General features: G+C 36.6%; 1 pseudogene; it reads right to left on the bottom strand.

Annotated features, from left to right (window-relative positions):
• Positions 1–4,460: 4,460 nt before the first annotated feature.
• LOC102119480 (cytochrome c oxidase assembly protein COX16 homolog, mitochondrial pseudogene) lies at positions 4,461–5,166 on the bottom strand (annotated as a pseudogene).
• Between the last annotated feature and the right edge of the window lie 22,367 nt (positions 5,167–27,533).

Genomic DNA, 27,533 nt, shown 5'->3' with positions numbered 1-27,533 from the left:
TTACACTTAGCCCAAGATAGTTAGTGTAATTGGCTAAAAACACACCTGACTTACTGCTATAGCTATGGGAGTGCTGGTAGAGAAGGGCATGGTCCCTGGCTAAGGCTCCACCCCTACAGACTTAGGTGAGGACAGGTATTTTTGTTGCATTTCCCAAGACCACCCTGGCCTGCCACACCTCCATCCTGTGCCTATAAAAACTAGAGACCCTAGCAAGGCAGAGATAGAGGCAACTGGACATCCAGAGTAGTGTATCAGCAGAGGAACACATAGACGGCTGGATGTCTAGAGGAACGGTCCCATGACGAACGCTCCGACAGGTGCCGGCATGCTGGCAGGCCACTGACCAGCAGAAAGATGCAGAGTTTGGCTGGGGCAGTCGGAGGAGAGCCTGGGCCGCCAAGCGGCCCAACTCCAGGGGAAAACCATTTCCCTTCTGGCTCCCCCATCTGCTGAAAGCTACTTCCTCTCAACAGAACCTTGCACTCATTCTCCAAGCCCACGTGTTTTCAAATCTTCTGGTACACCAAGGCAGGAAACCCAGGATACAAAAAGCCCTCTGTCCTTACAACAAGGTGGAGGGTCTAACTGAGCTAACACAAGCCGCCTTTAGATGACAAGCTAGAAAAGCACCCTGTAACAAATGCCCACTGGGGCTTCAAGAGCTTAAAACATTCACCCCTAGACACTGCCTGGGGTCAGAGCCCCACAGCCTGCCCATCTGTATGCTCCCCTAGAGGTTTGAGCAGTGGGGCACTGAAGAAGTCTGCTGTACCCCCATCACATGACCTGGGAGGGGGACAAGGGAACTTTTCCCATTTCACCATATGTATTGTACTTTCACACATGTATCTCCAAGGATTGACTATACTCGTCACCACTCACTGATATTTATGACCCATAACACAGGCCTGTACTTGGCACCAGGTATAAGAAAAGAACATAGATAAACCCTTGAGCATCTGAGCTGAGGCAAGAGCTAAACCAAAAGAAGAGATCAATAAATAACATGTACATGCTTTTGTTATTACGATGTTTTGTCCTGTTGCAGCTGTGAGTAATTCACTGTATTTTGGTACTTGTAAAGGGAAAATGTTACTTTTGCTGATCTTTGAGTGTGATAATCATCTCAGCCCAGCAGTTAGGTAGTTGTGTAGAGAACAATGCTAGAGCCGGGGAACAATGCTTGCCTGTAACCAATCTCAGTAGTTGTTCCACCATCAAGCCAGGCTTTGTGTAATATCAGTTTCCTGAAGATATAGTAACTCTTAAAAGTCATTCAAGTAAATATTGACTGAAGGCATTGCATAAGGCAACACAGGTTGAATACTCTAATTTGTTTTTATGAAAGTGCTATATCATCAAAGAGTCTGGTTGTCAGCTTGCAAAAAGAAAGAGCACTACGTCTAGAGCAACAGCAAAACTATGTCATCAAAAACATCCAAAACTGATGGAAAAAAAAAATCCAGACTGGGCAAAGGTAAACATTCTAATTTAATTCCAATTTGAAGTTTTTATTTCAAAAACTTCAAAAGCTAAATGCTGCTATTTTACAGTATGACTAATTCTGACAGTAGTGTTGAAATGGAGTAGATAGAACTGTGATTGGAGGTTGTGGGGGCTGTAATCAACATGAAATTAGCAATCCTTCTTATCAAAAAAAGGCAGATTCTCAGATTGGTTTGACAGAAGTGATAGATGAATACCTAACCTCTAGTTTGAATACATCATAAACTGTGGAAGAGCAAGAAATTGGCAGAGTATCAAGCTAAGCATTGTGCTAAAGCAAAATTCAGTTTCCTAAACAATCAAATGTGAATGGAAAGTACAACTAAACTGAAAAAAAAATTGAAGAAAAACAATTCTATGCTTGTCTAAAATGTATAGACATGCCAGGGAGTATTATTCAGCTATTTATTATTACATGATATAGCACAACAAATTGAGTACCCAAAAATCAGTAAGTAAAAAGCTGTAGAAGTAGCATGATACCACAGTACATACTAGGCTCCATAGTAACCTACCAGGCTTTTACCTCATTTTGCTCCCGATCCTTAAGAACACAGTGGATCCAGGACAGTTTCATATTCTAAGATACTTGTCTCAATTTATATAATGAATAGGTAAAAATAATTATAAAAGAAGGCCAGGTACATTGGTCAGTTACAATAAAAATAAAAATAACAAGAGAAGATTACATAAAATAATATCTAGACTACATCTGTGTGTTTCTTTTAGCACTAACTTGTCGATAATATGAATCTCTGGGTCTCCACTCTATCTGAATTCTATGCTTTAACAGGTATTATGACAACAACTTCTGGTGAGAAGCTGTAAGACATTTTCCTTACATGAGGGGAGTGACATGAAGACAAAGAACAAAAGAATTGTGGTGAACGTTATTACACTTTATAAGCAAATGAGGATGAGGCCTAACCATTCACAGAAAATCCCCCCAAAACACTTACATATTCGTCATCCCACTTCTACTAGTATAGCTGGAAAGCCAACAAATTGGACACCCGAGTTTAGAATATATGTTGATCTCTTCTCAAGGAGTTCTTTCTATCATTATAATTCCACAGGCTGTTTTAAAAATGCATCATCAATAAAACTGTCACCAGTGATCCAAAAATAACAACAGATGCAGGCCAAGAAGGAATGCTATTTTACTTTACTCCCCATGGTGTTCTTTCAAATATATCATGTAATTTATCCAAGATGGAAAAGTTGATTCCGATCATAAGCTCTACATATCCTCCTGAAAGTCAGGAATGACAGACTCAGTCACACAAGGACCCTTGAAGCTTGAGAACCTTGATTGATAAAGTTCTTACCAGGGACAGCATGCTGCTCAGAAGCAGCCAAGCAGCTCTCATACAAAAGGGTGACCATGAATTGTGTCCTCTGGCAGATGGATTCCATACTGAGAAGTGACTCAGACATGAAGTAAGGATCAGGTCTATTTTCTATCCAACTGAATTTTTCTAATAGAAGGAAAATGCAACGTGAATAGAGTATTCTTCGGCTGGATCAAAATTATAAAAGTCTAATTTCTATTCATGTTTAGAATATCCTAAGTCTCATTAACAATATTGTACCCTATGAAAATAAAACTGCAAATATGTACAAATTAATCATGGTTTATATAGAAATTCAACCAAAATGCAATAGGTGAAAAACACATAGGTATTGCTTACTATCAAGGAAAACAACCTTTGAAGATACTATCCTCTATATACTCATAGGTAGAAAAGTATGAGTCAATGAAATCATACTACAAAACAAATCCAAATATTCTTATGTGGTCTGTCACTTGGTAAATATAATGATGTTGAGTTATGTATGATTTTTATCATAACATTTTCTAAAGTCCCAAATGTATAAGAAATGTGGCAAACTTAACACAATTAACTACAGACTGCAACCTATTTTAAGATATCAAATTACTTTTTTCTAGTGAAACATGATAAAATACACTTCTTTTAGTATTTTGAGAGGTGTTGCATTGAATTTATAAATAGATTTAGGAATAATTGGCATCTTTCATCCCGGAACATATTTTGTGTCTCAATTATTCAAGCTCACTTACATGTGTTTAAGAAAAGCTGTTTTCTTTATATAGAACTTACACAAATGTTGTTAGATTTATTTTAGGCAGTTTATAATTTGTGTACTTAGGACTCTAGTTGCATACCAATTTAAGCTAGTATTATGATTTGAATATTTGTTCTCTCCAAATCTCATGTTGAAATGTGGTCCCCAATGTTGGAGGAAGATATTGTGGTCATAGGAGCAGATCCCTTATGAAAGGCTTGGTGCCATCCCCTTGGTGATGAGCAATTTCCCTCTATATTAGTTCATGTGAGAGGCTGTTTAAAAGAACCTGGCACCTCCTTCTCTCTCTTACTTCCTCTCTCACTATGTGATACACTGGCTCCTCCTTCACCTTCCACCATGAGAAAAAGCTTCCTGAGTCCCCACTAGAAGCCAAGCAGATGCAGGTGTCATGCTTGTACAACCTGCAGAACCATGAGCCAAAATAAACTATTTTTCTTTATAAATAACCAAGTCTCATGTATTCCTTTATAGCAACATAAAAGGGACTAACACAGCTACATTAAGCAAAAATGTTGAATTTATTAACTCATGTGAACAAACAGTGTAAAATCTGGAGTGGATCTGACCTCTGGGAAAAATTTATCCAGAGCATCAAACACCACATTTTCTCTAAATAATACACTCTAAATCTCTCTCTCTCTTTCTCTCTCTTGCTCTAGCACACATGCACACGTGCACACTCATGTGTGCACACACACATGCACACACACAGGTGCTCTTCCTTCAAAAAACTACAAATTAGAGAATACAATTTTCACCTTTTGTTCTATTTTATTTATTCATATTGCCATGTTTTCTTTCTTTTTTCTTTTTTCTTTTTTCTTTTTTTGTTTTTGGAGCAGTATTTCCATTTTTTATTTCAAGTTGTAAAATATACGTGGCCAACATTGTTACTTTCATCCACAGATGGAATAGCTGGGAAGTATAAAAACCTGTACATGACCTTTTACCAAGATTATTTGTCATCAAATTACCCATATCCAAGTTTTCACGGGCCTGGAATTTCCTTTCCACTTGATAGGGGTATATATTAGGAAGTCCAGTTGATAACATTTTTATTTTTTTATAAAAAAAGGAAAAAAGAATCAGCAGAGTCAAGTTGTCTTAGTCTTAAGGCTTTCCGGATTTCTTCCTTGGAGGAGGTCAGGATCTTCCCAAGGCCTGGGTCCTCCAATATTCTTCCAGCCATCAAACTTGGAGTCTCATATTCCGACTCTAAAGATATTTTATTCTCTTTCAGTTTTTTTCCAAGCTCAGGATCCATTTTAATCTTCACAACATCATATCGGATTTGAGAAAACTCACGAAGACCAAAAGAACCTCCAACAATCAGCAGCAACATGGGGACTCCATAGCGGAGAGTCTTGTTCTTGCGAAAAGCACGCATCACTGCGGGTGCAAACATGACTGAAATCTTCCATCCGCTCAGAACTCCAAGCAGACCCAGCGCAGACTCCCAAATCTCAGCAGCCCACGCTGTCACCAAGAGGAGTACGTCCTTGACTCACTTCCTTTTCCTTGGTTATTTAGTGCTTGGTCCTTACTGAATGGTTTCCTCTAGGCAAAAGCAATGGAGTCATGGTAACATACTTGTGCGGCGTGCAGTTGGGATTCAGAGATTTGAATCAGTTTACGATCACCACCAAATCGATATGGAAACCAGTACTTCCCACGTTCTGGGTCCCGACTAACGTCTTCTTAGAACACTCCCATAGGCACATGGCCACTCAATAAAAACAGCTAAGGAAAAAAGTATTTTGAGGCCGCGTGCGGTGGCCTAGGTGGGTGTCCTGTAATCCCAGCACTTTGGGAGGCTGAGGTGGGTGGATCACCTGAGGTCAGGAGTTCTAGACCAGCCTGGTCAACATGGTAAAACCCCGTCTCTATTAAAAAAAAAATACAAAAATTAGCCGGGCGTAGTAGCAGGCGCCTGTAATCCCAGCTACGGGGGGGCCGAGGCAGGAGAATCTCTTGAACCCGGGAGGCGGAGGTTGCAGTGAGCCAAGATCTCGCCATCGCACTCCAGCCTGGGGAACAAGAGCAAGACTTCGGCTCAAAAAGAAGAAAGAAAAAACAGTATTTTGAAGCTGGTACTCCAGTCTCTATGGCTATTTGTGGGATGAGGGGATGAGGAATTTACCAGTTTAATGGAGACTTTTTTTTTTTCTTTTTTTTTTTTTGAGACAAAGTCTCATTCTGTCGCCCAGGCTGGAGTGCAGTGGCGCGATCCCAGCTCCGTCTTCTTTCTATTTGTAGTATTTTATCATCTATATTTACTGATACTTCATACTTTTAAATGTATCCAATGTAAGCTATACATTTATCTTTAAAACAAAATCTGAGAATAAGTATTAAAAAATTTAGGTAGAAGGGAGTGATTTCAGGAAGATAACTGACTAGGAAGCTCCAGGCCCTTAGTCCTCCCCATTGAAACATAAAAAACAAACAAAAAAGGACTCACTAAAATCTCTATTGAAGCTCTAGAAAATAGTCAAAGATCAGCGGCAATAAAGCCAATGCCAGATTATAAAAAAGCCACATTCAAGACAACAGAACCATTTTGTGGCTTTTGTTTTTTCGAAAGGCAGGGACTCACTCTGTCACTTAGACTGGAGTGAAGTGGCACAATTATAGCTCACTGAATCTTCAAACTCCTGGACTCAAGTAATTCTCTGTTTCAGCCTCCTGAGTAGCTCAGACTACAGGCATGCATCACAATGTCCATCTACTTTTTGTTTATTTTTGTCTAAAGATGGGACCTTGCTATGTTTCTCAGGCTCCTTTCAAACTCTTGGCCTCAAGCAGTACCCCCATGTTGGCCTCCCAAAGTGCTGGGATTGCAGGCATGAGCCACCCTGCCTGGCTGGCATTTTTACTTGCCCTTGTTCCATGCCATTTCTGGCACATGACAGTTTGGTCAGAAGGAAGCAACAATTCAGTTCCAAATTCCCTCCCTCAAACCAGAGGTCACAGGATACATATTATTAGCAATATTCTACTCTGTTTGGGAACTGCCTCAGGATCTCATGTCTCTTTCTCCTGAGCCAAGACTCAGAGCTCAGATGGGAAAAAAATGGCATAGCTTGGATCTCAGGCAAGGAAAGTCACAGAAACAGCAACCACAGCTTGTGTGAACTGCACTACAGACCCACATGTCTGAGGCAAGAGATTACAGGTGGAGGAATACAATAGAACATTTTAGTCTCCAAGGAGAAGATGAAGTGATACTCCTGAGAAATTAAGACATTTGAAAGCCTCTATATATATAGGAAAATGGAAAAATCTACACAGGGATTAAAAAAAGATGCATAACCAGAGGAGACATGAGAAAACCTTAACCTTTCCCTCCAGCCTGGTACAAGGCTCAAGACATGACCTAATATCCTAGAAAAAACCTTAGAGGTGCTTATTTTTTTCAAATGTACAATTTTCAATACAACAATAACACATCACAAGGCATGCACAGAAACAGGCAAACAGAGCCCATTCAACAAAAGAAAGTAGCTTGGTGTAAGTAGTCCATAAAGAAACATAGGCACTGGATTTACTAGACAAAGATTTTAAAACAATTGTCTTAATTATTCTTGAAGGGATAATGCACAATGTAAAAAAAAACTAGGGGAATTCCATAAAATAATATATAAACAAAATAAGAATATTGTCAAAGACATATAAATTATTTAAAAGAACCCAACACATATTCTCAAACAGAAAAGTACAATAACTGAGCTGAAAAATCCACTAGAGGAATTCAACAGCAGAATCAAACAGATAGAAGAAAAAAGAATAATATAATTGAAGATAGGAAATTTAAAATTATTGGTTCTGAGGAGCGAAAAGAAAAAAAACAGGAAAAGTAAACAGTACTTAAGGAAGTTATGGGTTGTCATCAAGAAGCTTAATATATACATTATGAGAGGTCCAGAAGAAGACAAAAAGAAAGGGGAAGAAATTATTTAAAGAAATAATGTCTTGGCTGGGCACGGTGGCTCATGCCTGTAATCCCAGCACTTTGGGAGGCCGAGAAGGGTGGATCACGAGGTCAGGAGATCGAGACCATCCTGGCTAACACAGTGAAACCCTATCTCTACTAAAAATACAAAACAAAATTAGCTGGGCATGGTGGCGAGTGCCTGTAGTCCCAGCTACATGGGAGGCTGAGGCAGGAGAATGGTGTGAACCCGGAGGGTGGAGCTTGCAGTGAGCCAAGATAGCGCCACTGCACTCCAGCCTGGGCAACAGAGCGAGACTCCGTCTCAAAAAAAAAAAAGAAAAAAGAAATAATGTCTTAAAATCTTCCCAAATTTGATGAAAGATATGGCTGTACAAACACAAGAAACTCAATGAACTCCAAGTAGGATAAAGCCAAAGGGACCCACACAAGATACATTCTAATTAAACTGTCAAAAGCCAAAGACATAGAACATACTGAAAGGAGCAAGGGAAAAGCAACTCATCAACTAGAATTAGATACATGGCAGAATTGTCCTTCAAAACTTAGGAAGAGGAGTGACATCACCAAGGTGACAGAGTAGAAGATAGGAGCCTTCATTCTCTACCCTCCCACCCCTCAAGATATACAGAGCTATTCACAAAATGAAATAGCCCTGAGAAGGCTTGAAGAACCACTAAAGAATCTGTAGCAACAAAGTTGAGAAAAAACAATGGGGAATATCCACCCAGAAAGGATTGCTGATGAGACTGCCTTCCTGACATTGCAGGACTTGCCTAAGAACAAAGAAATGAGGAAACTATTGATATTGGTCATATGGCTAGAACCACTATTTTCCCCAGCAGCCTACTCCACAGAGGATATTAGCATCTTTTGACAGCCAAGGAAACAAACAACAGAGTGAAGAAACAGCCTATGGATTGGGAGAAAATATTTGCAAATAATAAACTTGATAAGAGGTTAATATCCAAAATACATAAGGAACTCAAACAACTAAATAGTAAGAAAGCAAATAACATAGTTTAAAAATGTGTAAAAGACTTGAACAGACATTTCTCAAAAGAAGACATAATTGTCCCAGAGTTCTTCAGTATTCTGTGGTGTTCTTTGTGTTTTTCTCTTCACATTTGACGCTGATATGCTCTCATTTGTTTATGTTCTAGCTCTCTAATTATTCCCTTAGTTGTATTCAGTCGGCTTATGAGCCTGTCAGAGGCACTCTTAATTCCTAGCATTTCCTTCTGATTCTTTCTTAGAGTTCCTTCTTTCTGCTTCCATTTTCAATCTGTTCTTGTTTGTTATCAACTTACTTTATTAGATCCCTTAACATAATTATCATAATTATATAGAATTGCCTGTTAAGTATGAAATATGTGTCATATCTGAATCTGATTCTGATGTTTGCCTTCTTTCTTCAGATTGTATTTTGTCTTGCCTTTTAGAATGACTTGTGACTTTTTTCTGGAAAGCCAGACCCGGCATTTCACGTAATAGAAACTGAGATAAAAGTCTTAGATGTGAGATTTTAGGTTAATAAATCTAGAAGTTTGGCTAAGTTTAATGTTTGCAGTAGAAACTGGTGCCAGAGGCTTCTCATTGTCTATGGTCCTTGTTAATTCCATGCAGTGAGTTTTTCATTGCAGATATAGTACTTTCCATGTCTATTATTCCTATGCATTTCTTTTATGTAATTTCTACTATTCTTCTGAGATTACATATTTACTACCAATTATATCCATTTCCTTTTAATTCTTTGAATATATTTACAATAGTTACTCTTAAATTTTATCTAGTAACTCAGACTTAATCCAGAATCTGTTTCTATTGATACATTTTAAAAATTACAGTCCATCTTATCATACTTCTTATGACTAAAAATTTTCAATATTCTCAATTCTATCAGCCCTCCGTATCTGCAGGTTCCACATCTTCAGATTCAACCAAACAAGACTTACTGCAGTTGAGTGAATCTGTGGATGTAGAATGCACAGATATGGGGAGGCCAACTGTACTGCCATTTTATGAAAGGGACTTGAGCATCTGTGAATTTTGGTATTTGCAGGGATCCTGGAATCAACTCCCACCAGATATCAAGGAATACTCTATTGTAGATGATAGTTTTTAAGATGATTATATCATCATCCGTTCAAGGCTGTTACATTTTGTTTTTGTCAGGAAATTAAATTACCTTCTGTTCTTTTTTTCCTGTAATTCTAGGTTTTATTCTTTGTTTGGGCAAGACTATTAGTTTTATCCATAGTCCTAGGGCATTGCTCTTATTTTAGGGTCTGGTCTTTACTGCTAAGTTGTGACCATTTTGGAATGTCATAATTTCCTCTTTTTTAGTACTCCACAAGCAAATTTCAACTTTTTCAGCAGCCTTTAACTTTGTTCCTTGTTTCTTCAATTCATCAATACAAATGCTCCAATTGGAATCCACTGACTTAAGCCGTATGAGGAAAAGTCTCCCAATAGGAAATTCAAATTGAACTTGTGGCTGATTTCATTAGAATCCCTTCTCTCAAAATAATGTCGTCCTCTTCTGCCTGGTATATAATGCCTAAAAGAGTTGCTTCATATATTTTGTCCAGTTTTATAGCTGTTTACAGGATATCACAAGTCTGATTACATTTATTCCATAATAGTCAGAAGTAGAACTGTTATTCACTTTCTTTTAATAGGAAACTTTTCTTAGTTATTATGATAGGTGATATATTTGGTTGTGTGAGAGGTGAGGCAGCACAGTATATTGAATAAGAGTATAGACTCTGGATATTGCTGCTTGACATTGAATCCTGGCTCAGACATTTTTACTCTTCATATGACTTTGGGCAAATAACTACTATGGTTTAGATACTTCACTCTTTAAATGAGATTAATGTGACCAATTACATATGAATGTTATGAGTATAAAATGAGTTAAAATATAAAAGTGCTCAGGACAGTAATTAGTAAATAGTGAACACACAATACTTATTGTTGTTTTGGCTTTCTCTGTATGCTTTACATGGGAGGTAGGTGCCTAAATTTTGGGGGTTTGTAGGGGACTAGCATAGTTGTTCCATCTCTCTTTAAATATCGAAGTCACCCTCCTTCTTCCAGCCTCCACTGGCTCTGATAACAGTACAGCTGTATTCCTGTGGCCTATCTTGGGAAGCTCCATATTTTATAGGTCTCATCTTTTTGCATATATGGAAAAGTTTATCAACTCTGTTCGATTTCATTGCTAATTCATTGCCATTGGATATCATCTATATATGATATATATTTAAATATATGATGTTATATATATATACACATATAAATAAATGTTTACACTTTTGTTGTCATTTCAATGAGATTTGGGGAGAAGAGGAGAAGAAAAAATATATATATACACATATATATGTGTGTGTGTGTATATATCTATTCTGTCAGTTATCTTGAACCAGAAGTTTCTCTGTTATTTTTATATTTTCGTATATATGTATATAGGTGTAACACACACACAGGGTGATTTGAGTGAGCTATGCTCGGCTTTTGGCTCAACATACAAATAGGTGGTAAATTATTTAAAGATACAAAAAAGGGGACACTATGACCATGTAGGTTTGAAATATATACTGATATTTTTCCTTTGAGCCACAAGAAACTCAAACAAATCAGCAAGAAAATAAAAAACAAACAATCCCATCAAAAAGTTGGCTAAGGATATAAATAGACAGTTCTCAAAAGAAGGTATACAAATAGCCAATAAGCATGTGGAGAAATTATCAGGGAATTATCAGGGAAAAGCAAATCAGAGCCACAGTGCAATACCACCTCACTCCTGCAAGAATGGTCATCATCAAAAAATCAAAAAATGATAGATGTTGGTGTGTTTTTGGTGAAAAGGGAACACTTTTACATTGTTGGTGGGAATGTAAACTAGGACAACGATGGAAAACATTGTGGAGATACCTTAAAGAACTAAAAGTAGATCTGCCATTTGATCTAGTAATCTCACCACTAGGTATCTACCCAGAGGAAAATAAGTCATTATATGAAAAAGATACTTGCACACACCTGTTTATAACAGCACAATTTGCAATTGCAAAAATATGAAACCAGCCCAAATGCCCATCAGTCAATGAGTGATGTGGTATATATACCATGGAATACTACTCAGCCATAAAAAGAAATGAAATTATGGCATTCTTAGCAACCTGGATGGAATTGGAGACTATTATTCTAAGTGAAGTTACTCAGAAATGGAAAACCAAACATTGTGTGTTCTAGCTTGTTGGTGGGACCTACGCTATGAGGACACAAAGGCATAAGAATGATACATTGGACTTTGGGGACTCGGGGGTAAGAGTAGGGGGGTGGCAAGGGAGAAAATACTACACATTGGGTACTGGGTACACTGCTTGGGTGATGGGTGCACCAAAGTCTCACTAATCACCACTAATATTCTCAACTTGACAAAGACAGCCAATGAATTTCTAGACCTATTCAAGTTTTTGTCAGCAATGTATGTCATAGACTCAATATCCTGATAAGGTAACCAAGTAATCACAAAGGGATGTCTTTCTGCTATATACAAATCTGACCTTTAGCTTCTCAATACAGCTGATTAATTTGATTCACTTGTAGTGAACTGTGGAAAAAATTCCATTTTGCATTTTAAAAAAATTAGCCAAAGTAATTTGAGGTGGTTTTACTGAATATGATTTTAAAAGAAAATGGTAACAACTATTCATGTACTCTTTATAAAGAGTATGTACCTTCAGCTTCACCCAGCTATTTATATCTTTTTCCATTTTGTCTGGATAACTGAAACTTATGTAACAGCAGTCACAGGTGAGCATTCATACCGTGTAAAGCAGACCACTCAGCATGAAGATTGGACTGTGACCATAGCATTCTTAGTCTGTGAGAGCCAGTCAAGGTGACAACTAATTTGCATCACTATATTTAATTTCAACTAATACTGTAAATGGATATTCTTTATTATTTATTTATTTATTTATTTGTTTATTTATTTATTTATTTAGAGACGGAGTCTCGCTCTGTTGCCCAGGCTGGGTGCAGTGGCGCGATCTCGGCTCACTGCAACCTCCACCTCCTGGATTCAAGCAATTCTCCTGCCTCACCCTGCTGAGTACCTGGGACTACAGGCACCCACCACCACCCCTGGCTATTTTTTTTTTTTTTTTTGTATTTGTAGTAGAGACGGGGTTTCACCATATTGACCAGGCTGATCTTGAATTCCTGACCTTGTGATCCACCCATCTTGGCCTCCCAAAGTGCTGGGATTACAGGCATGAGCCACCACGCCCAGCCGTGAATGGATATTCTGAAGGTTGATGTCATTTGTACTTTTCCAAATCATCAAGCATTAAATGTTACATTCTACTAATCAAGTTTGTAGGATAGTTACACATCTTTGGAGTGAAGTAGAGCTCATCAACTGTAGCTCTAAACAAACTGTAATCATATCTGCTGAGGTTTGTAAAACACAGATTGATAATCCTTTAAAAGACACTGCATGTTTTAAAATGACACTGAATTATTTGTAACATTTCATAGATACAAACCTCCTTGTAAAAATAAAAGCATGTGCTGGAAATAGTAATGAGAAAATATTAAAACCAACAATATCTAGCTACAGCTTTAAAAACGTAAGACTAGGCATCATGTAGAGAGCCAGAATTTTAAATTTTAAACAAACTTCAACACAGTAACAAATTTCAAATTTCCTAAAATATATCCCTATTACTGCTACCCAACTTTCCTCAAATTTATTTCCAGAATAAACTACATGTATACTATAACATAGATATTTAACTTCAATTTTCATTTTTAAATAACTTTAGAATAAAATCTTATATAGTATGAATTTATAAAAACCAGCTTCATACTTGACTTGTTACATTCATTTTAAAAGAAGTACAAAAAGCACTGCATAGCGAAAGCAATAGTAAGCAAAAAGAACAAAGCTAGAGGCATCACACTACCTGATTTCAAAATATACTACAAAGTCATAGCAATCAAAATGGCATGGTACTAGCATAAAGCAAACACATGGACCAATGCAACAGAATAGAGAGCCTATAAATAAATGCATTCATTTACAATTAATTGGTTTTTGGCAGATGCCAAGAATGTACGATAAGGAAAGGGCAGTCTCTTCAATAAATGGTGCTGGGAAAACTGAATATCCATAGGCACAAGAGTGAAATAAGACCTTCCTCTTATACCATATATGAATATCAACCCAAAATAGATTAAAGACTTAAATGTAAGACCTGAAACTGTAAAACTACTAGAAAAAACACATAGGAAAAAGCTTCATGATATTCGTCTGGACAATCACTTTTTTGATAAGATCCCAAAAGCCCAGGCAACAAAAACAGTATTAGACAAATGGGATTATATCAAACTCAAACGCTTCTGCACAGCCAATGAAAGAATCAACGAAATGAGAGACAACCTATGGAATGGGCAAAAATATTTGCAAACCATACATCTGATAAGGGATTAATGTCCAAAATATGTAAGGAACTCAAACAACTCAATAGAAGGAAAATAAATAATCTGGTTTTAAAAATGGGCAAAAAACCTGATGACATTTCTCAAAAGAAGGCATACAAATGGATAACTTCTATATTAAAAATGCCTAACATCACTAATCACCACATAAATAAAAATTAAAACCACAGCAAAATATTACCTCACACCCTCACACCTGTTAGAATGGCTGTTATAAAAATGATGAAAGATAACAAATGTTGGTTAGGATGTGGAGAAAAGGGAACTGTGGTATACAGTTAGTGGCAATGTAAATTGTACAGCCACTATGGAAGTTTATCAAAAAATAAAAACAGAGCAATCATGTAACTAAGCAATTTTTCTTCTGCATATATATCCAGTGATAATGAAAACAACATGTTGAAAAGATAGCTGCATCCCCAAGTACTTTGAATCATTGTTTACCATATCCAAGATATGGAATCAATCTAAGTGTCCATTAATGGATAAATGGATAAAGAAAATATGGAATATATATATATATATATATATATATATATATATGCACAATGGAATACCATTCAGCCTCGAAAAAGAAAGGAATCTTGTTTATGACAACCTAGGTGAACTTGGAGAACATTATGTTAAGTAAAACATGCCAGGCACAGAAAGACAAATATCACATTTTCTCATTCATATTTGGAATCTGAAAAATTTGCACTAATAGAAGCAGATATTAGAATTGTAGTTTGAAGGGGCTGAAGGTCAGGGAAATGGGGAGATGGTCAAATAATACAACATTTCAGTTATGCAGAATGAATAAGTTCTGGAGATCTAATGTACAGCATGGTGGTCATCGTTAACAATAATGTATTGTATACTTGAAATTTGCTAAAAGAGTAGACCATAAATGTTCTCACCACAAAAAAGTGACTACATGAAGTGATTTATGTTAATTAGCTAGATAGTGGTAATTCTATGTATACATATTTCACAATGCATATGTATATCAAAACATCAATTTGTATACCTCAAATATATACAATTTTTAATTAATTATAGCTCTATAAAGCTGAAAAACAGATACTAATATGACTTATGTACATATACACTTATATATTTACACTAATACACTTATATAGCCTTACACACACATACCTATATGTTTCTAAATTATATGTCCATATATTACATATAAATACTTACACTTTTATAACTTATATGACAAAACTTATATGAGGTACCTAGAGAAGTCACATTTATAAAGACAGAAAGTAGAACAGTGCTTACCAGGAGCTGGGGAAGGGAGAAAGAGGAATCGTTGTTTAATTGTTGTAGAATTTCAAATTTGCAAGATGAAAATCTCTGGTGCTCTGTTTCACAACCATATGAAACACACTTTACATTGTGAATATACGTAGCAATTCTAAACTATACACTTAAAAATGGTTAATTACATCTCTCTATATCATATGTCATCAGGGAAATGCAAACTAAGCCAACAGTGAGATATCACTACACATCTGTTAGAATGGCCAGAATCCAAAACACTGACAACACCAAATGCTGATGAAGGTGTGGAGCAACAGGAACTCTCATTCATTGTTGGTGGGAATGCAAAAAGGTACAGACACTTTGGAAGAGAGTTTGGCAGTTTCTTAACACAAGTAACTATACTCTTACCATATGATCTAGTAATTGTACTCCTTGTTATTTACTCATAGGAGTTGAAAACTTGTATCTGTATTGTAGCTTTATTCACAATTGCCAAAACTTGAAAGCAACCAAGATATCATAGGTGAATGGATAAATCAGCAGTGATACTTCCAGAGAATGGAATATTATTCAGCACTCAAAGGAAATGAGCAATCAAGCCATGAAAAAACATGGAAGAAATTTAAATACATATTACTAAGTAAAATAAAGCAATTGGAAAAAGCTACATTCTCTATGCTGGTAATTACGGGCATATCTTGTTTTATTGTGTTTTGCTTTATGGAACTGCACAGATACTGTGGTTTTTTTTTTTACAAATTGAAGATTTGTGGTAGCCTTACATTGAGCAAGTCTATCAGCTCCATTTTTACAACACTATGTGCTCATTTCTTATCTCCATGTCACATTTTGATAATTCTAGCAATGTATCAAAATTTTTCATTATTATTGTATCTGTTATGGTGATACCTGATCAGTGATCTTTGATGTTGCTATTGTAATTGTTTTGGGGTACCACAAATTGCACCCAATAAGACAGCAAACTTAATCCATAGATGCTGCATGTGTTCTGACTGCTCCAGGGACCTACCACCACTCCCCTGTTTCTCTCCCTCTCCTTGGGCCTTTCTGTTCTCACAACAATATTGAAATTAGGTCAATTAATAACCCTACAATGATCTCTACATGTTCAAGTGAAAGGAAAAATTTTACATCTTTCATTATAAATCAAAAGCTAGAAATGATTAAGCTTAGTGAGAAAGGCATGTCGAATTCCAATATAGGCTGAAAGCTAGGCTTCTTGCACCAAACACCCAAGTTATTAATGCAAAGGAAAAGTTTTTGAAGGAAATTAAAAGTGCTGCTCCAGTAAACACACCAGCAATAAGAAAAAGAAACAGCCTTATTGCCGATATGGAGAAAGTTTTAGTGGTGTGGATAAAAGATCAAACTAGCCATAATATTCCCTTAAGTGAAAGCCTCATTCAGAGCAAGGCCTTAACTCTCTTTAATTCTATGAAGGCTGAGAGAGGTGAGGAAGCTGAGGAAGAAATGTTTGAAGCTGTTAGAAGTTGGTTCATGAGATTTATGGAAAGAAGCTGTCTCCATAACATAAAAGTGCAAAATGAAGTAGCAAGTGGTACTAAACAGCAGATTTTTAATGTAGACAAAACAGTCTCATATTGGAAGAAGATGCCATCCAGGAGTTCCAGAGCTAGAAATGAGAAGTCAGTGCCTCACTTCAAAACTCCAAAGGGCAGGCTGACTCTCTTGTTGAGCCTAAATCTGGTGACTTTACAATAAAGCCAACGTCCATTTACCATTCTGAAAATCCTAGGGCCTTTATGAGTTATGTTAAACCTACTCTGCCTGTGCTCTATAAATGGAGCAACAAAGCAGGAATGACAGCACATCTATTTACAGCATAGTTTTCTGAATATGTTACGTTCACTGTTGAGACCCACTGCTCAGAAAAAAGAAAGAAACAATTCTTTTGACATATTACTGTTCATTGACAATATAGTTAATACTTAAGAACTCTGATGGGGATGTACAAAGAGATTAATGCTGTTTTCATGCTTGGCTATAGAACATTAATTCCACATTCCATGAATCAATTTTGATTTTCACATCTTATTATTAAAAAAAATACATTTTTGCAAGGCTATAGCTGCCATAAATAGTTATTCCTCTGATAGATCTGGGAAAAGTCAATTGAGAACCTTCTGGAAAAGATTAACCATTTTTGATGTCATTAAGAACATTTGTATAGCAGAGAGCCCAATTATGAATGAACTGGCATTCACAATCGCTACAAAGAGAATAAAATACCTAGGAATACAGCTAACAGGGGAAGTAAAGGACCTCTTCAAGGAGAACTACAAACCACTGCTTAAGGAAATCAGAAAGGACACAAACAAATGAAAAAATATTCCATGCTCACAAATAGGAAGAAACAATATTGTGAAAATGGCCATACTGCCCAAAGTAATTTATAGACTCAGTGCTATTACCATTGCAGTACCATTGACATTCTTCACAGATTTAGAAAAAACTATTTTAAAATTTGTATGGAACCAAAAATGGGCCTGTATAGCAAAGATAATCCTAAACAAAAAGAACAAAGCTGGAGGCACTATGATACCTGACTTCAAACTATACTACAAAGCTGTAGTAACCAAAACAGCATGGTACTGATACAAAAACAGACACATAGACCAATGGAACAAAATAGAGAACTCAGAAATAAGACCGCACATCTACAACCATCTGATCTTTGACAAACCTGACAAAAGCAATGGGGGAAGGATTTCCTATTTTATAAATGGTGCTGGATTTTAAAAATAGCAAAGACATGGAATCAACCAAAATGCTTGCCAATGATAGACTGAATAAAGAAAATGTGGTACATATACAGCATGGAATACTATGCAGCCATAAAAAGGGACGAGATCCTGTTCTTTGCAGGGACATGGAGGGAACTGGAAGCCGTTATCCTCAGCAAACTAACACAAGCACAGAAAACCAAACACTGAATGTTCTCACCCATAAGTGGGAGCTGAACAGTGAGAATACATGGACACAGGGAGGGGAGCAACACACAATGTGGCCTGTCAGGGGAGGCCAGATAGGGAAGAGCATCAGGAAAAATAGCTAATGCATGATGGGCTTAATACCTAGATGATGGGTTGATAAGTGCAGCAAATCACCATGGCACACGTTTACCTATGTAACAAACCTGTACATCTGCACATGTACCCCAGAAAATAAAATAAAGAGAACATTTGTAATCCATGGGAGGCAGTCAAAATATCAACATTAAGATGAGTTTGGAAGAAGTTGATTTCAATTCACAAGGATGACTTTGAGGGGTTCAGTACTTCAGTGGGGGAAATAATTGCAGATGTGATGGAAATAGCAAGAAAACTAAAATCCATCACTAAAGATGTGACTGAATTGCTGCAATCTCATGATAAAATGTAAATGGGGGAAGGTGTTGTTTCTTATAGTGAGCAAAGAAAATAATTTCTCGAGATGGAATTTACTGGTTAAGATACTGTTAACATCATTGAAATGAAAACAAAGGATTTAGAATATTATGTAAACTTAGTTAATAAAGCAGTGGCAGGATTTGAGAGGATTGACTCCAATTTTGAAAGAAATTCTGCTATGATAAAATGCTATCAAACAGTTTTGCATGCTATAGAGAACTCTTTTGCGAAAGGAAGAATCAATCAACGTGGAAAATTTGATTGTTGTCTTATTTTAAGAAATTGCCATAGCCACCCAACCTTCAGCAACCACCACCCTGATCAGTCAGCAGCCATTAGCATAGAGTCAAGGCCCTCCACCAGAAAAAAAGGTGATGCCATTAACATGGAGGCAAGGCCCTCTACCAGTGAAAAGATGAAGGTTCTGATGATTGTTAGCATTTTTTAGCAATAAAGTATTTTTAAGTTAAGATATGTACAATATTCTTTACATGTAATGCTATTGCACAATTAATAGAATAAAATATAGTATAAACATGACGTTTTTATGCAGTGGGACATCCAAAAACTTTGTGTGACTCACTTTATTGCAATATTGCTTTATTGCAGTGGTCGGGAAATGAGCTAATAGTATGTTTGAGGTATGCCTATATGTGACATTCTAGAAAAGGCAAAAAACTATGGAAGCAATAAAAAGATCATTGCTTCCCAGAGGTTGGGTGGGAGAGAGGGATGAATAGATGGAACACAGAGGATTTTTAGGGCAGTAAATCTGTTCTTCTGTATGATACTATAATGGTGGATATATGCCATCACAAATTGGTCCCAACCCATAGAATATATACCACCAAGAGTAACATGAATGTAAACTATGGACTTTGGGAGATAATGATGTGTCAGTGAGGTTCATCAGTTGTAATAAATGTACCACTCTGGTAGGAGATGTTGATAATTGGGGAGGCTATGCATGAGTTGGGGAACAGATATGAAGAAAATCTCTGTATCTTCTGCTCAATTTTGATGTGAACATAAAATATATATGTGTGTATATATATATATATCTTATAATTTTAAGTACATATTGCAATTGTTGATTTCTTTTACTCTAAGAAAATTATAAATGCATGAAACCACAGTATTAAATGTATTCCTTATTCATGATTCTGTAGTAATGACATTCATTGTAACTGCCAGAAATTTGGAATTTGTATTTATAATTACTTCAAAATAACTCTTTATTAGTTAATTATATAATGATTATTATTAAATACAAGATCTTATGTATTATCTAGGGTTTCTTATACCTGAACCTATGTTCTGCAAGTGAATATAAATTTTAATGAATATGTATTCAGTAGGAATTTGTTCTACTCATTTATAGTCAGTCTTGTTATTTTTTCAGGGATTCTTTGGCAAACATTAAGCATTTTCTTTCATGACCTCATTAACCTATTTTATTCTATTGGTAATTTGAGTAAAATAACATTCAACATGCCCATTTGTGAGAGTTGTACTTGGGGATAAAAACAGAAGTTGGAGATGTCAACAAGTGTACATAACTGCTTGCCCCCTAAAATATTACAAAGTAGGAAACAATTGTCAGTGTTTCTTCATCTCTCCCCTACTGCACAAAACCATACTTCTTTTCCTTCATAACCATTGTTTTCATGTGGCCCAGAGCCCTTCATTTTTGTTTCAAACCTAGGTCTCTATAGCAGTGTCCCACATTATCAAGCCATGAACTTTACCAGGAAATATTCCCTCTGAACTCCAAAGACCTTTAGAATTAAAAAATTTCTTAAATAGAATATAGTCATTTTTCAGATTAGAAAACTGAGACTCAGGCAAAAGTGATGGTCAATGTTAGTTACCTGGAACTGAAATCCAGGTCATCTGACACTCAGTTAGATATTGCTTCCATTTAAAAAGTTTTTTTTTTTTTTTAATATTTCTTCAGATGGTCCTGTCTCTCTTGTCATTAAAATCTAGAAAAATACATTCCCTTTAACAGAGAATTTGAACTAATTTGCTCAATTAGACTTTACAGTGTATTCCTTTATAGGTTTCCGTAATCTTATAAGTAACTCTAATTCTCTGACTCTACTCATTTTTACATATATAAGCCTCTCTCATCTTACACAAATCCTCTCCTCAGTGCACTTACTGTTTAAAACACTCCACACTCTCTTTCTTTTAGAACTGTTTGTATTCAACTCCATTTTCTCACCCCCTGTTTATACATCCATTGCTGTCTGGCTTCTGCCTCCATCATTCTACCATAACTTATTTTACTGAAGACATCAATGACCTGTGTGCCACTAAACCCAAGGGATGCTTTTTAGTCTGTATCTTGACAGTGCCTTATCAGTATTGAGCATGGGTTATCTTGGTCTTTTAAAATATACTCTTAGTCCTGTTATCTTAGACATCATATTTTAAGGTTTTTCTTCCTGTATGTCTGGGTACTACTTTCTAGTAGCTATTATAGGTTCATGTTATTCTCTTTCTTCAAATGCTTTTGACCATAAGGCTTTGTCCTAGGCCCTCCTCTCTGCATGTTGGAAATGTTTATTAGGCACCTCTATGTGCTAAGCACGGTCATAGGAACTGAGAAGAAGCAATGATTAAAACAGATAAACCTTGACTTCAAGGAGCTTATATTCTTACATTCTTTTATCTCTACAACACACTCTGAGTATCTTCATCCAACCTGTGTCTTTAATCACCATCTCTATGTAGATAATTTCAAAATATATATTCTCATCATGGTCATCTCTTACTAAGAAGACACAATTCAAGGTGAAGACTATAGGATGAAAGGAGTCTCGTGGAGACAGAAGGGAGAAGAGTATTCTAGACAGAGAAAGCAGAATGTACAAAGGTCTGAGGCAACAAATAATCTGTGTCTGTAGAGCACCCCAAGCTGAGGTAGGAGATGAAGGTAAGGGCTGGATCACACAGACATTCTGAATCACAATAAAGTGTTTGACTTTTATTACAAATGCAAAAAACTTCATTGATTTACTTTTCAATTCTGGTGAAAATACCATATTATTTTCATTGGTTTTGCTTTATTGTGTTCAGATTTGATTGAAGAAGCCCTATGTTAACCTTTAAAAAGTGTCTATTTTCATGTGTCTACTCTTTTATTATACTTCAGAATAATTTTGTCAATATAAAAAATCCATTTAAATTTGGCCGGGCCCGGTGGCTTATGCTGTAATCCCAGCACTTTGGGAGGCCAAGGCAGGCGGATCATGAGGTCAGGAATTCGAGACCATCCTGATCAACATGGTGAAACCCTGTCTCTACTAAAAATACAAGAATTAGCTGGGCATGGTGGCACGTGCCTGTAATCAAAACTAATCAGGAGGCTGAGGCAGGAGAATCACTTGAATCCAGGAGGCCGAGGTTGCAATGAGCCATGACTGTGCCACTGCACTCCAGTCTGGGTGACAGAGCGAGACTCCATCTCAAAAAAAAAAAAAAAAATTATTGTAATTTTAATAAGTATGCAGATTAACTGGGGGAGAATGGATATCTTTTTACTGTAGCATCGTTTTATCTAAAAACATAATACACTACTCTTCACTTATTGAATCAGTAAAGTTATACTGATAGATTGAGATAGATAGATTTACACTATACGGTTGCTTTTATTTTTATTTCTAGGTATTTCATAGTTGTTATGATGGATGTGATTTTTATTATTATATGTTCTAACCGGTTATTGAGTTTTATAGGAAAACAAATTATTTTATATATTAAATTTGTGGTCATGTGCCTTATAATATATATTCATTTTTCAGTTATTTTGCCTTGAGTTTACTAGTAAAACACATTTCCAAATAATTATAATTTTATTTTCTCCATCCCCAAAGCTATAATTTTACTTTTTATTCATGTTCTAATGTATTAAATAATACTTCCAGAAGGGTGAAAAGTAAGTGGGTTTGTAGGAGGATTTGCCTTATTCCTATTTTAATGTGATTACAGTTTTAACAGTATATACCACAGATGCTATTAGTTGGAAATACGTATTCAATAAGATATTAAGAAAGATTTTCATTTCTAGGTTTCTAAAATGTTGTCCCTATCAGGAATAAGTGTTGTCTCATATCAACTACCTTTTCTGCACTATATAGATCAGTGTACATCTGTCATTTGATCTATTTCGGTTATGAATTTTGTTCATAGATTTCCTTACTATTGTTGAAATCCTGGAATAAATAAATAATCATTGTTGAATTCCTGGAATAAATCATATTGGTTATGGTGCATTAATCTTTTACCATATAATGCTAGACTCCATTATCTAATATTTTATTTAGAATTTTTGCATCTACATTTATAATTCATATTGGTCAGTAATATGTTGTGATATTCCTAAGAACTTTTTATATTAGTAATGGATGTTAAATTTTACAACTCTTTGTAGCATCCACTGAAGATAGATCATATGGTATGTCTCTGAAAACACGATAACTTTGCTAAAAAATTTGTTTTTTAATTAGGGTTTGTGAAAGGAAAATATCTTGGGCCCCCTCAAGCTGGGAACGGCTCAGGGCAAATCTGCTTTCCATTCTATTCAAAGTCATCCCTCTGCTCACAGAGATAGATGCATATTCTAATTGCTTTGTTTGGAAACACTTATCAGAAATGCAAAAGAATGCCACCATTTGTCTCTCACCTACCGGTGACCTGGAAGCCCCAGGGATAGAGGGGAGGGGCGGGGGGGGGCCTTCTTTGAGTTGTCCCTGCCTTTTTGGATGGAACTAATATACTTTTTTATTTTATTTTATTTTATTTTTTGAGATGGAGTCTCACACTTGTCACCAAGGCTGGAGTGCAGTGGCACGATCTCGGCTTACCACAATCTCACCCTCGCGGGTTCAAGTGATTCTCCTGCCTCAGCCTCCTGAGTAGCTGGGATTACAGGCACCCGCCACCATGCCTGGCTAATTTTTTTTTTTTTTTTTTTTTTTTGTATTTTTATGGGTTTCACCATGTTGGTCAGTCTGGTCTCGAACTCCTGACCTTGTGATCCACCTGCCTCATCCTCCCAAAGTGCTGGGATTACAGGCGTGAGCCACTGTGCCGGGCTGAACTAATGTACTTCTTACATATATTGATTGATGTCTCATGTCTCCCTAAAATGTATAAAACCACGCTGTGCCCTGACCACCTTGGGCACATGTGATCAGGATTTCCTGAGGCTGTCATGGGAGCATTCTCAACCTTGGTAAAATAAACTTTCTAAATTAACTGAGACCTGTCTCAGATTTTCTGGTTTCCCGGGTTATAGAGGACTATGACATTTTTTTTTGATGTTTGTAGGACAGTTATATACCTTTGTTATTTAAAAAATCCCAGATGTGTATATATATGGATATTTTTCATTGATTTTGTCAGGAAAATTGTGAGACCCTCGATCTGTAAACACAAGTTTTCTTTATTTCAGATTTAAAATATAATTGATTATTTCTTTTGGCTATTCCTATTTCTTCCTCAGAAACACCTATACTTTTTAGATTGCATTTCTATTCCCTTTCCTCTGTAATCTTACGGTATTTATTTGTCTTTGTCGTTTTTCTCTGTTATCTGACACAGTTTATTACTCTTTTCACTTATGGGGCTGAAATAATTTTTGACAGTCTTAACTATTTCCTTTACTCAGTTCAAATGTGGCTGTTAATTCTATTATTATAGTATAGTTTCCTTGCAATACTTCCTTATTTCAGCCATTATCATTTACATCTGAGCTTGTTTCTTTTTATAATTTTCTGTACCTTTTTGAAATTATCATACTTCCTTGCAGTCTGTTGAAGATATGCAACATCTTTAGAAATTCCTTCAGAATGATTCAGGAGGTCATTTATTTTTCAAATACATATGTTTCCTTTGATGATGTGAGTTTATATTGCTACTCTTTATTCTTGGATATTTCCCATAAACCCAAAGTGCTTGTGGTTGTGGCAGCGGCGGCGGTGGTGGTGGGGGGCGGTTTATGTTTTTCTTCTATTTTTTCTTCAAAGAAGTAAGCTTTATTTGGACTTATCTGACAGCCTATGAGCTGCCTTTTATTTACTTAAATTATAGATAAATTCACTTCTAAAATCAATATTTGGCAGCAGGTTTATGCGCTTAGTTTTCATCCCAAGTCCACTTTTAGCAACAATCAGTACAACTTTGATGTTTTGAAGTGAGATAATTTTCTACCACTTTGCCTGGTTTTCAGAAGAACTGAGTATACTGCTTCCAAGACTTCTCTCTGTGTCTTTCTCATTCCCCCCGACCTCTCCTCGCAAAAAAACTTTATCCCTAGGAACCATATCCCTTTGTTCCTGTCCTGTTATATTTTGATGATAGCTGTTTCTGAATGTTTTTAATGAGAAGAGAAGCTGTACTCGGCCTCCTTGTTTCTTCTTGCCTTTTAGAGAAAAGCTGTTTCATGGAGTGAAATATAGAAAGCTCAGCAAGTGTTATGCCCAGACTGTTTGTTCCCCAAAGAAGACCACCAGAGTCCAGAGTCAAAGCCAAGCGGCAAGGATCTTTACTACAAGTTCGAACCTGGTCCCTCCTTTACACAGTATACAAGAGGGCCCCGAACAATGCGAGCGTTTGCTTTTTATAGCCCGAAAGTTGCAGGGGAACAAAGAAATTCTTTTGGCTCCTGCGCTTTCAGTAACCTTGAACGGCTGTCCCCTTATTGGAGACTTTCCAGGTGGTGTTTGTACTGGGCTCAGGGAGTTTGAGAGATATGTGGTGGTGGGATGGGAGGATGGGATGTGTTTGTGCTAGGCTCAGGGAGTTTTGAGCCCCGGGCTGAGGAATGTGCCCAGCTCCTTTCACAAGCAAGACCTGAAATCTTTTTCTTAATCCACTTCCATATTCTTATAGTTAATAGGCGTTAATAGGCATTTCTTCCGCAATCTAGCGTTAGGTCAGTGCTTGTTTTCAACAGTGGCATGAGATTTAACATTAATGTATGCCTTTATTTGGTATTTTAGCAGGAAGCTAGGAAAGTCTGAATTAGGGGCTCTTACTCAGGCATTATTTTAAGCTAGAAATTCTTCTGGACACTTATACTGATGTCTTGTTTTATTGTGCCACAGTTCCTAATATATAGGAATTAAGAAGTAAGACAGTCTTTTAAGGCTCAAGACATTCCGTGCATTTGCTTCTATTTTTATTTATCACTGTCCTCAGTATCTTCAGTTCCTTTTATGTAGAAGTTAGCCCAGTGTTTTCACCAGATATTTGATTTTATAAAGGATGGTCTCAAACCAGAGTCCATTAAAATTATTCAAAAAAGTAAAGCACTCTTATTTTCTTATTATCTTAAGGAGAAGCAAAGCATTGGTTCACAAATGTTCCTTTGTTTAAAAATAATTTCTCATATCAGGTTAATGTAGGAAGTTTTTTTACATATTACTTAGAGTTTCCAACCTGAAACAATCTCAACTTTTCCTTAAGTATCTCAAAGTGCATAGGGGCAGGCACCAGTAACGACCTGGGGTTACAGTTGATTTTTTAAAAATGGAATAATAACACAGTATTTGGCAACTTATTTTGAATGAAAAGTTCGAATTTGTATTCACTGTAGGATTTATATTCAATAGAGTAACTGATTTCTGCTATTACAGAGCCTATATCAGTTTTAACCAATTTCAAACAAAACATGAAGACAATGAATATCACACATGATATGTTAAGTAATTAATTGTAAGTGTCCTTTATTTTACTACCAAAAAGAAACTCAAAGAACTTTGTGTTTAGAATTTATTAAAATATGGATAGCCATATTAAACTATAAAAGAAATATTACTTTCTTTTAAAAAATATAATTTGCCCATGCATTAAAATCAATTATTATGTAGACATCTAACAAAACCATTATATTTAAAATGTCAATCCAAAAGTAATGCAAGGTGCCATTTCCCAATACTTTGCACATGAGAGAATTCTTTTTTTTTTTTTTTTTTTTTTTGGAGATAGAGTCTCACACTGTTGCCCTGGTTCCTAGTGGTGCAATCTCTGCTCACTGCAACCTCTGCCTCCTGGGTTCAAGCAATTCTCTTGCTTCAACCTCCCAAGTAGCTGCGATTACAGGTGTCCACCACCACACCCAGCTAATTTTTTGTATTTTTAGTAGAGATGGAGTTTCACTATGTTGGCCAGGCTGGTCTTGAACTTCTGACCTCGTGATCCGCCCACCTCAGCCTCCCAAAGTGCTGGGATTACAGGTGTGAGCCACTGCGACTGGGCAAGAATTTTTCATTTCATATCCAAAAGAGAGTTTTAATGGCCCTCAATTTTTTTTTTTTTTTTTTTTTTTGAGACTGAGTTTCATTCTTGTTGCCCAGACTGGAGTGCAATGGCATGATCTCGGCTCACCACAACCTCCACCTCCCAGGTTCAAGCACTTCTCCTGCCTCAGCCTCCCAAGTAGCTGGGATTATAGGCATGTGTCACCACGCCCAGCTAATTTTGTATTTTTAGTAGAGACAGGGTTTCTCCATGTTGGTCAGGTTGGTCTCGAACTCTCAACCTCAGGTGATCCACCTGCCTCAGCCTCCCAAAGTGCTGAGATTACAGGTATGATCCACCATGCCCGGCCAGATGTAGGTTTTTTCATTATGTATATGTTTATGGTGTACAGTGTGAATTTTTTTTTTTTTTTGAGACAGAGCCTCACTCTGTCACCCAGGCCAGAGCACAGTGGCACAATCTCGGATCACTGTAACCTCCACCCCCTGAGT

The sequence above is a fragment of the Macaca fascicularis genome, chromosome X, assembly GCF_037993035.2.
Source record: "Macaca fascicularis isolate 582-1 chromosome X, T2T-MFA8v1.1".
Classification (NCBI taxonomy): Eukaryota; Metazoa; Chordata; class Mammalia; order Primates; family Cercopithecidae; genus Macaca; species Macaca fascicularis.
This window is presented reverse-complemented; position numbering and strand designations above follow the sequence as displayed.